Consider the following 12,025-nt stretch of genomic DNA (forward strand, 5'->3'; position numbering starts at 1 on the left):
CCAGCCTGCCCATGGCTCTTAGACACAGCAACCTGTGCGGGGCCCCTGCCCCCCGCCTGCCTGCCTTCGGGGGCACCTACCCCGCTCCTGCCTGCCTTCGGGGCCCCTGTGCTGCCTCAACCTCACTGGTCAGCACGGCGCTCCCACATTCTGGAACAGGACCGCCTGGCAGGCAGCCACAAAATTGCATCTTTTCCCTCTGAAAACATGAAAGCCACTGGCCATGTGCCCTGACGGCCAGAGGCCGGAGGTTAGCTGGAGGGCTGTCCCTGGCCCAGGCACACAGGGGTTCTGGCCCTCACTGGGGGCCGGAGGAGGGGGTGGCCATGACCCTCGCCCTCGGTCTCCGATAGTCTGATGAAGGTCACGTGCACGAGCTCCTGCCCTTCCATCTGGAGGCGCCTTTGTGTTGATGCCCAGTGGCATCCGAGGTCATATGGACCTCACGGCCCAAAGGAACTGGGATAATTATCTAGGTAATTCGAGTGACAGAAACTGAGGTTTTGGTACTGTAGATTAATGTCTTTTTCTAAAATCAAAATAATTGTCTGCACTCTACTTCATTCTCTTCAAATATGCAAATTAGGCCCAACTTTTGCAAAACACCCAGACAACTCACTCTCCGGGCGGAGGGACCCCCAGAGCCTGCAGGAAGCCGGAAGGAAGGAAGCGTCACGGTTTGTGGTCAGAGTGTGAAAGTAGATTCACCTCAGGCCAGAATGTTCTGTGACGCGGAGACGTGTGAAGTAACCGGGGCTAAGCCGACGGGAACTCCGGCGTCACCAGGACCTCCTTCATCACGCCCTCATGCTGCCAAGCTCTCCGACGCCAAATGCAGGCACAGACACCGGAGTCGGAGCCGGCCTGAGGAACATGCCGCCGTGCCCGTGGTGAAAGCGGACTGAGGTCGCTGTGGGTGTGCGTGTGCGTGTGCGGTGCCTCCGCAGCCCCGGCGGCACTGGTGGCAGCACGGCCAGGAGAACCGCAGCGAGCACACCGCACGGGTGTGCTGGTGCCCGACCGCCTGGGCCGCAGCGCCCCCCGCTCAGCTCCTCCTGGGCGCGTGAGGGCTCTGCGGGCCAGGTTCCTCAGACAGGCCCCGCGGGCCTGGAGGAAGCCACGTGGCTTCGTGCACACCTCCCTACCCCTGTGTGCCTGTCCTCCATCCGGCTCCCTAGAGCGGGGGCGGCCAGACTTCCGGGGGAACTGCTCGTCCGTCCGTCTGCCAGCTGCAGACGCGGAGAGCCCGGCCGTCCGCAGGCAGAGCGAGCCCGAGGCCCGAGACCGGTGCCGAGTGTGCCCCCAGGCAGGGCAGGGGGAGCGGCGGTGAGATGCAGTCTGCTGATTCCAGGGTGACCTTGGAAACACCCTCACAGACACCCCGAACCGTGTTTAATCGGGGTGCGTCCTGCAGCCAGGAAGTTGATGCATAAAAGGAGCCATTACATCCGCCCACGCCCCCAGACCCGCGGTTGTGTCTGGGCTGCTGAGCGGGGCCCGCCCAGCTCTCCCCTTCCCCTCGCCCCTCGCCCCCTGCCATGCTCCTTGCAGACGACTCCCCCAAGCCCACAGCCAGCGGACCCTCTTGCTAACCAGCAGTCACGGAATTCAAGGCCCCGACATGCTGATGCTCATTCTGCAGGCTCAGCTCCTCTTACCTCTGACTTCCAAACTGAGCGGCAACTCCAATAGGTTGCCCTCAGTGTGGCGGGAACACCGCCCTGCATGTGGTCAAAGATGGCTGCCCCCATGCGAACACAAGATGGCCACCACAAGATGGCCAGCAGGGGAGGGCAGTTGTGAGGGACCAGGCCTGCAAAGGAGGGTAGCTGGGGCCGATCAGGCTGGTAGGGGAGGGCAGTTAGGGGTGACCAGGCTGTCAAGGGAGGGCAGTTGGGGGTGATTAGGCCTGTAGGGGAAGGCAGTTAGGGGCCCCTTTAAAGTCACACCCTCGGGCTGATCCATTTTGCTCCTTCCTGTGCTGGGTTCCAGCAGCTTCCCAGTATTTGTGAGATGCCTATAAGATTCATCTGCTGTCGTTCCCTCTGACTCGGCTTCTGATGTAATAACAATAACAATTATTTCAAACAGTACGTTTTTACACTTTTTGTCCCCTTTATGAATGTTTGCTAATAAATCCTTGTGAAGCCATTAGGGTGAGAATGATAATGCATTCTTACATATTTGTTTTTCTATAAAATGGGCACAGCTTGTCTGTGATGGTCACAGAAGCTTCAAGAGCATCTGCTTTGGGTAACTTCCCCTGAGCCTCACCTGGAACCAGCTGTTGCCAGAAGGGGGCTCGGCCTTCCCTCCAGCCCCGGAAAGAAGCTGGCACAGTGCTGGTTTGACTTACACTGTTTTCAAGTCCATTTTATTTGGGAAGTAGAATTCTGTTCTTGAAACATACAACTTACAAGAATTCCACAAACATTCCATCTCTGTGGTGAGACTGAGTGCTGAGTCAGAAGGAGACACACTGAGTAAATTTAAAGAATGACTTTCTTGTGAACCTTGAGGCCGGATTGCCAGGTGAGAAATCCCTCCCTGCGTCAGAGCTCCAGAAAAGTGAAGTTCCAGCCGCCCGCCCCGCCACAGGACATGGATCTGCGAATCCGTGCTGTGTGCTTGGCTGCAGGAGCAATTCATTTGCAACAGTTTTGCACATAGCTTCCTGGTTTAATTCTTTAAAATATAAATGCTAGCAAATCAATCTCCTGATGTCTTACTACGTAAACCAAACTTTGGTTTAGACTCCAGAAGCAAGAACCTGACTTAGAAATTTCTAGAACCATAAAATCTAGGCCCTACCCAGAATTAGAATCTAATAAGATCCTTAGGTGAGTCACATGTTCTCATTACAGTTTAAGAAGTATGATCTGTAGGAGGGACCCCCAACTCTGTCTTGATGAAATCAGTGAAAAATGGAGAATATGCTGTTTTTCATAAAGCTAAATGTATTCAACTTTTTTAGCAGAAAATTATGACTCTCCTACGTTTTTGGTGTTGTTGCTTGTATAAATTAATGTTAAAATACAGAAGATAGTAATGTGGTTTTTTACTACCTAAAGTAAAAATTCAATAATCTTATGTCAGCTTTCTATTAAATTTTTGGTGGTAAAGAAATGCCAAAATCTGGGAACCTCTGATATATGGGGGAAAGGCCAAACTCCCTCACATGCATGGAAGGCTCTTTAAAATCATCCCCCTCCCCAATCTCTCCAATCTCCCCACCCCCTCTTCCCGCATCATTCTCTAGCCACTGAGCCCTGTCCCCACCTCACACCCTCGGGACGCGCATGAGAAGCTCCTGGCGGCAGCCCTGGTCTCTGCTTCACAAGCTCCTTCACTTCCTTCAGGCTGTGCTCAATGCCACCACCCGGGGGTCCCGCCACCCGGGGGATCCTCCCTCAGCGATGTTTCTACAATACTCGACTCGCTGTTGTTACAGTACTTCTCACGCTGAACGCAACAGGGCTTGTTTAGGTGTCCATCCACCCATCCGGACTGTGGGCTCCGCAAACAGACCCGCACTCCCTCCAGCACTGTCTCCTCTGCCCAGCAAAGAGGGGTCACACCATGTGATTGCTGAATGGGTTTGACATGCTTGGAAATGAGCACCAAATGAGATACTATCATTAGATTATCCATTTGATGGGTTGAAATGGTCAGGTTCAGGAGACCAATAACATTTTTATAATTCTTCAAATTATAAAAATGTACAAGAAGTGTAGTATAGAAATGTAAACAGAAGATTTTAAAGCACAGAATCACAGAAGAACTTTTAAAAGTTAAAGGCTGGAACATTAACAAGTGGCTGGATGGGAATGTGAGGCAGGGTCCTTTTCACACCCGTCAGAATGAGACAGCCAAAGCTGAGCTCTGAGACAGAGTGGGGGCGGGGACGCCGGGAGAAGCTGGTAAAAGCATACGGACTTTCAGCTCTAAGATGAATAAGGCCTGAGGGTCTAATGTGAAGTTGATAACACTCTATTGTATAAGTGAGTAGAACTGAAGGGTTCTCAAACACGTGAAAAAAGGGTAACTGTGAGGTGATGGATGAACGTATTATATAACTTAATGATAGGAATCCTTTTACAATGCATACCTATATCAAAGCACCATGTTGTATACTTAAAATATATTGCTATTTTGTCAATTATACCTCCATAAAGAATGAAGATATGCCATATATGAGTATTAGGTGAATATATTAGTTGGCTAAGAATGCTATAATGAAGTTCCATAGACTGAGTGGCTTAAACAATAGAAATTGACTGTCACATCCTGGAGTGGAAGTCTGAGATCAAGGTGTGGGCAGGGTTTATTTCTCCTGAGGCCTCTCTTGGCTTGTAGGTGGCCGTCTCTCTCATGTCCTCACATGGCCGTCCCTCTGTGCCTCTGTCTCCTAACCTCCCCTTCTGTTGAGGGCATCGGCCAGATTGGATTGGGGCCAGCCTAATAACCTCTGTAAAGACCCTACCTCCAAATAGGCACATTCTGAGGTGCCAGGGGTAAGGACATTAACATATGCATTTTGAAAGGACACAATTCAGCTCCTAAATGACTTATTTAACTTTGTGTAGTAAGTATTTGATGACATTTTATTCAAGCTACAGGCACCTCCCATTTGGTTCATCCACACCACAAACACAGCCAATTGTATAGTTTCCAGCCTTTTTCAACAGTACGTCATTTTAGAAATGCCTGTGTTGTTAAACTAGGAATGGTGAGCCAAGAGATTTCATTGCTGGTGAATGGGATTTGACTCCATGACTCAAATAGATAAAGAGATTATTACAATATTTTTCAAATTATCTATATAGATAAGCCTAAGCAACCGGATGACTGGTCAACCGGTCGCTATGACACACACTTACCACAAGGGACAGACACTCAAGCACAAGATCAGGCTCCCTCCTGCCTGACTTGAGCCTGCAGGGGTCAGGGAAACCTGCTATCTGACATTCCCTCGGGGGTCCCAGATTGCAGGAGGGCCCAGGCCGGGCTGAGGAACCCCACTGGTGCATGAATCTGTGCATTAGGCCTCTCGTAAAAACATAAAGGAAATGGAGTTTAGAAGTATAAAAGGAAAATTGTAAAGTGGCCCTCTTCAAGTCTGATCCTCCTACGATGACCATCATTAAGTATGTATTTTTTCATATTAAAAATGCCTGTAGATGAAAACTTACATTAAAACATATGTATTATACATATGGGAATTCCATATGGAGATATTTTCACACCCACTTCTCTTTTATAAAAAACCTATAATAAAATCTCAAGTTTCATGATGTGATTTCAGTAGAATTATACTTAACAGCTCAACATTACATGTAATCAGCACATTTCAGCGAGGAGGAGGGGCAAACAATGGCCTCCCACCTGCTGGTAACAGCAGGAAGTCTCTTCCAGCTCCTTCTGTTAGGCCCCCGCACAGCTGTTCCCTGCACCCCTTCCCTTTTCATCCTTGAAATACAGAGGCAGGAACGAAAGAGAGGCCCACTTTTTAGACTCCCTTGCAGCTAGGGGTCAAGATGTGGCCCTGTTTGTCATTGAAATGTATGAAAAGTTGGCTAATACTTCTGAGGAAGGTCTGTACACCAGAGAAAAAGAAAAGTGGGCACAAATACTCTTCTCTAACATCAGCTAGACTTGCATGGGGCTACCAGACAAACGGGGAGGGTCAGGAAACCTAAAGGAAGAGTTCCCCAGAAATCATGACATTTGAGCTAGGAACTTCTGTTCATCTAAATACATTGTTAGGTGAATGAATTGTCAATCCACAGACTGAGAGAAGATCTCTATCATGTGTATAATCAACAAGTGAGTCATAAGCAGAGTATATTTAAAACTACTACCAATATATAAGAAAAATGCAAAGTTCACCATATAGAATATCTAATTGACTAATAACCATATGAAAAAGTGCCCAACACAATGGAAAGATATATACACATATAATACCTTAATAATAAAAAAAAATCTTAAAAAAAAAGTGCCCAACATTCTTAGTTACCAGGGAAATGCAAATTAAAACTACAATGAGACCCACTATACACCCATAAGAATGGTCAAAATGAAAAGGTTGAAAATACCAAGTGTTGACAAAGATATGGAACAAGTGGAACTTTTATATGTTGTTGGTAGGAATATAAATTGGTGCAATAAATTGTCAGTATCTACTAAAGGTGACATATGCAAGTATTTTTAAAATAATTTTTTTATTTTTCAATTATAATTTACATACAATATTATATTGGTTTCAGGTATACAGCACAGTGATTCGATATATAACTTTCTAAGTGATCACTGATAATTCTAGTATCCAACAACATGCATAGTTGTTACAGTATTATTGACTATATTCCCTATGATGTACTTTCATCTCCATGACTAGCTTTTTACTACCAATTTACACTCCTTTATTCCTTTACCTTTTCACCCAGTCACCTAACAACACCCCCCCCCCAAAAAAAAAAATCTGGCAACTATGAAACTGTTTTCTGTATATACGAATTTTTCTGTTTTATTTGTTTCATTGTTTTGTTTTAGATTCCACATACAAGTGAACTCATATAGCATTTGACTATCTCTGTCTTATTTTATGCAGCACAATACTCTCTAGTTTAGTTTCATTAAAGTCGTTGCAGATGGCAAGATTTCATTCTTTATTTTTTTAAATATATTTTTATTGATTTTCCACAGAGAGGAAGGAAGAGGGATAGAGAGCTGGAAACGTCGATGAGAGAGAAACATTGACCAGCCGCCTCTTGCACACCCCCTACTGGGGATGTGCCCACAACCCAGGTACATGCCCTTGACCGGAATCGAACCTGGGACCTTTCAGTCCGCAGACCGACGCTCTACCACTGAGCCAAACCAGTTTTGGCAAGATTTCATTCTTTTTTATGGCCGAATAATAGTCCGTTATAAATAGCTACTACATCTTCATTATCCATTTGTCTATTGATAGACACCTAGGTTGCTTCCATATACTGGCTACTGTAAATCATGCTGCAAAGAACATATGGATGCATATGTCTTTTTCAATTATAATTTGGACTTTTTCAGATAAATGCCCAGATGTGGAATTATGGATCCTTCTTTGTTTCTTGTTTTAAAGTCTATTATTTTTCTGGTATAAGTACTGCTACTCCAGCTCTCTCTCCCCCCCCCCCCCCCCATTTTCATGAAATATCTTTACTTTCAATCTGTGTATATTTTTTAGTCTGAAGTGAAGCTCTTGTATACAGCATATGTAAGGTCTTATTTTCTTATCCATTAAGGTTATCCTCTAACACTTCTTGTAAAACAAGTTTGGTGTTCAGTAAGTCCTTTAGCTTTTTTTTTTTTTTTTTTTTTTAAATATATTTTATTGATTTTTTATAGAGAGGAAGGGAGAGAGATAGAGAGCTAGAAACATTGATGAGAGAGAAACATCGACCAGCCCCCACTGGGGATGTGCCCGCAACCAAGGTATGTGCTCCTGCCCGGAATCAAACCTGGGGCCTTTCAGTCCGCAGATCAACGCTCTACCACTGAGCCAAACCAGCTTCGGCTAAGTCCTTTAGCTTTATCTTATTTGTTAATAAGATCATATAGATTTGAAGTGTACATTTCTGAGATACATGATCTGTATATTGTTGCATCATGTGTCCACCACTTACAGTCAAATCAGTTTTGGGGTGTTTTCTTTGTTGCTGTTATTATTGTTAATCCTCACCTGAGGATATTTTCCCATTGATTTTTAGAGAGAGTGGAAGGGAGGGGAGAGACACACAGAGAGAAACATCAATGTGAGAGAGACACATTGATCAGTTGCCTCCCATATACACCCTGCCAGGGATCGAACCCACAACCTAGGTCTGTGCCCTAACCAGAAATCGAACCTGCAACCTTTTGGTGTGTACGGGATGACACTCCAACCAACTGAGTCACCTGACCTGGGCTATCCTTTTGTATTTATTTGTTTATTTATTTATTTTCTTTTTTCTTTTTGCTGTTCTGACTGGGTGTTTTCTACTACCTTGTTTCCCAATTGTTGACTCAGCCCTCTGCTTCCTTAGCTAAGAGTTCCTTAGCTACTCTACTGTTAATTCCCTCTAATGTAGCCTTCCTTTCAGTTATTGTGGTCTACATTTCTGACTAATTTTTTTTTGAGTTGTTCACACAGAAATTTATACCCCCCTTCTAGAATACAGTAGGTTTTTTTAAAAAAATATATATATTTTATTGATTTTTTTTTGCCCCCCTCCCTCCCTCCCATACATGGAATTGGAGAACATCTGACTAATTTTTAAAAAATGTTTTCTATCTCCGTTTTTATAGCTCCCATATTGTTGATGAAGTCCTCACTGAATTCACTGAGTATCCTTATAACCAGTGTTTTGAAATCTGCACCTAGTAGATTGCTTGTCTTTATTTTGTTGAGTCCTTTTTCTGGAGTTTTTTCTGTCCTTCCATTTGGGACGTTTCCCCCTTATTTTGGCTTCTGCCCTGTGTCTGTGTCTATGTATTAGGAAGAGCTGCTTCATTTCTCAGTCTTGGTAGAGTGACCTTCTCTCGCGGGGCCCTGGGCTGGTCTCTCTGGTCACTTGAGCTGAGTGTTCCAGGACTGTCCCTTGTGTGGGCTGTGTGTGCCTCCTGTTGTAGTTGAGCCTTGATTGCTGTTGGCACATCAGGGGGAGGGATTGGCCCTCAGGCTGGCTGGTTGTGAGGACGGCTGTGGCTACAGTGGAGGACTTGTTGTGCAGGCACTGACCCTCTGCAGCAGGATTCATTCACTTTATGGGGCTCTGGTGCCTGCCACGCCCATCCTTTTCGTCCCGTTTGTAGTGGTGGTTGGGTGGTGCTCTGGTGTGGTCGGTAGCTGGCCACCAGGTGTGTTGTTTCTTGGGCCTTTTGGAGGTGCTGGCCAAGGCCAGCTGTTGCCTGTGCCCTGCCTAGGGCTACTTGGTATGAGCTACAAGTGATCTGCAGCCCTAGCTGGTTTGGCTCAGTGGATAGAGCATCAGCCTGTGGACTGAAGGATCCGGGTTCAGTTCCAGTCAAGGGCACATGCCTGGGTTGCAGGCTCAATCCCTAGTAGGGGGTATGTAGGAGGCAGCCAATCAATGATTCTCCCTCATTATTGATGTTTCTATCCCCCTCTCCCTCTCCCTTTCTCTCTGAAATCAATTAAGAAACCACAGAGTGATCTGCAGATGGTTGCTGCTTATGCTAAGTTCAGAGGTGCCTGGGAGAAGCTAAGCTGCAAACTGAGGCCAGCTGGTGCTAGTACTAGGCTTGGAGTCACTTAGCAAGAGGTGTGGACACTTTAAGGCCAGCTACTGCTATTTTTGTGTTTATGAAACTTGTAGAAATTTTAGGAAAGTCTGCAGCATGAACTAAAACAGGACTTTTGAATGAAAAAGCCACTGGAAGGGGCTTGGTTGGGCCTGCAGGATGGGTGGGGCAGGATCTCAGGGAATCACAAGGTCTGGGCAAACTGTGGAGACTCAGGTATGGTGCTGCCTTTACCTATAGGATGCGGGGGTGGGAGGGGGGTTGGGGGATGGTGAGGTGCGGGGGGAGGGGCTTATAGGAGGGGAGGGGAGGGGAGGTCCCGTGGGCTCTGGAACCTGAAAAGGCTCAGCAAAGGAACAATGACCTCTGCCAGCACTTCTGTCTGAGAGAAGGCTGCCCTTCAGTCAGTTCTTACCCTGAAGCCAGAAAGACAATTCCATTCCTCCTGTTGCCTCTGGTTCCTTCCAGCACTGCCCCAGCACTGAGCTCAGTGAGTCTGAGTCCCTGTGTGGGCCTTTAGGAGGAACTGCCTGGAACCCCAGCAGCCTCCATCTTAGCTACAATCCCCACTGGTTTTCACAGCCAGGAATAATGGGGACTTCACTTCCCAGCACTGGACACCTGGGCTTGGAGCCCCGTGTGGGGCTGGGACCCTTGCTTCTCAGGGGACCTCTGCAGCAGAGGTGGCTCCCCAGCTTTGTCACCAGCCAGTTCTGTCTCTGCCCCTCTTACCGTCTCACGGTGGCTTTTTTGCTGTATCCTTGGTTATAGGACTTCTGTGCAGCTAGATTTCAGGAGGTTCTCAGTGATTGTTGTTAGGTAGTTTAGTTGTAATTTTGATGTGGTCACAAGAGGAGGCTTACTATTCCGTTATCTTGATCAGAAGCCGACATACGCAAATCTTATAACCCAGCAACCTGGCTCCTAGGTACATCCCCCAAAGAAACACAGACACACGTCCCCCTGTACATGAATGTTCACAGCGACATTACCTTAATTGCTAACACCCGGATCATCCCAAACACCCGTCAGAGGGATGAGCACAGTGAGGAGTGCCCAGCATTGCACGAAGAGACCCAGACAGCCGGGTGATGCTGACAAACGGGCGTGCGCCGTGAAGCAGGCGTGGAGTGAGCACCGGAGTGGTCAGACAGCAGCGCCGGAGCGGGCCGCCTGCCGTCCAGGCGCCTCCGATGCAGAATTGAAAGCGGGCCTGAGGGCGGCAGCGCGAGGAGGCACGGCTGCTGGCGCAGCCTGGCCCCGAGGTGCCGCGGGGCACCCGAGCGCCTGTTCTGCAGGAGAGGCCAGGAGGCAGCACCAGTGCGAGGCGGGCTTTGACGTGAGCAGCTCTGGCCGCCTGCTGGCCCCGGTGCGCGAAGACCGTGCCGCAGCCCTCACCGAGGCTCCTCATTCTGGACACCGGCAGCTTCCCCGAGAACAAATGTGCGGGTGTTGGCTGTGTCTTTCCTTTAACTTTCTGTGGATTTAAAAATGTTCAAGAGAGCCGAAACCGGTTTGGCTCAGTGGTAGAGCGTCGGCCTGCGGGCTGAAAGGTCCCGGGTTCGATTCCAGTCAGGGGCATGTACCTTGGTTGCGGGCACATCCCCAGTGGGAGGTGTGCAGGAGGCAGCTGGTCAATGGTTCTCTCTCATCCACATTTCTAGCTCTCCCTCTCTCTTCCTCTCTGTAAAAAATCAATAAAATATATTAAAAAAAAATGTTCAAGAGAAAAATAAAGAAAAAGAGTCTCTAAATATCCATATAATTAAAAAGTAAAACTAAGTTTTTTAAAATTGATTTAAAAATAATAGGGGCCATAACACTTTATGATCGTAATATTTCAAAGGGCAAATTATATGGCTTAGTTCTACATCCTGGTCAGCTGCCGAAGAGAAGTGTGGGTAAAGGGGTGCAGAGCGGCACACACTGGGAGTGAGCAGACAGAGGTGGGAGTGGCCGGGCCCGCAGGCACAGCCGGAGGCGGCGGCCGTGGGCTCTGGAACCTGCAGGAGCTGTAGGCCGGAGGGGGACCAGGCCTGGCCCTCACTAGCTACTGGGGCCTGGCAAGTGTTTTCCTTTTCACTTCCTCAGGTTACTTTATCAAACATTAAAGTGTTTACACAGGAAAATTCACAAACTGCAGGCAGACGTGTGTTACATTTTCAGCAAAGTATCTGGCATAATAAGTGCATCGAGGTTGGTCCTATTATGATCACACCCGTATGTACACAATTAGGCAGGAATGGGTATTCTGGAGGTACAGCCCACACCGGAGGGGGGGGCCACGTGACAGCGATGGCCCCTGGGCCATTGGGACCAGCAGCCTGGTGACCCTCACCTGCCACTGTTACTGCTTTCCTTGGGGAATTTATTTCATCTTCCCAAGTCTGCTTTCTGAACAAATGGCAAATGCACAGAATAAATGGAAGCAAATTTTATTAAAATCTGAATGGATATATTTAGAACTTTTTCATGATGTTTTGTTATTTTTAAAAAGATTTTCTGAACTGAGTTACACAGGAATTCTTACCTTCACATGGGAACAACAAGGGTGTTTTGTTTTCGGGGAAGGCGGATGACCTCTGTCACAGAAAGTTTCATTTGCAACAACAGCTGCCCAGCTGTCCAGTGGGTTCCCGGGAGGAAGGTGCTGAGAAGACAGTAAGTGCATCGGCCTGCTGCCTCAGCCGTGACCTTTGGAGATTCCAGAAAAGCGGAGAGGCTAGGGAACCCAGCC

This window comes from Pipistrellus kuhlii, unplaced genomic scaffold (assembly GCF_014108245.1).
Source record: "Pipistrellus kuhlii isolate mPipKuh1 unplaced genomic scaffold, mPipKuh1.p scaffold_m20_p_61, whole genome shotgun sequence".
Taxonomy (NCBI): Eukaryota; Metazoa; Chordata; class Mammalia; order Chiroptera; family Vespertilionidae; genus Pipistrellus; species Pipistrellus kuhlii.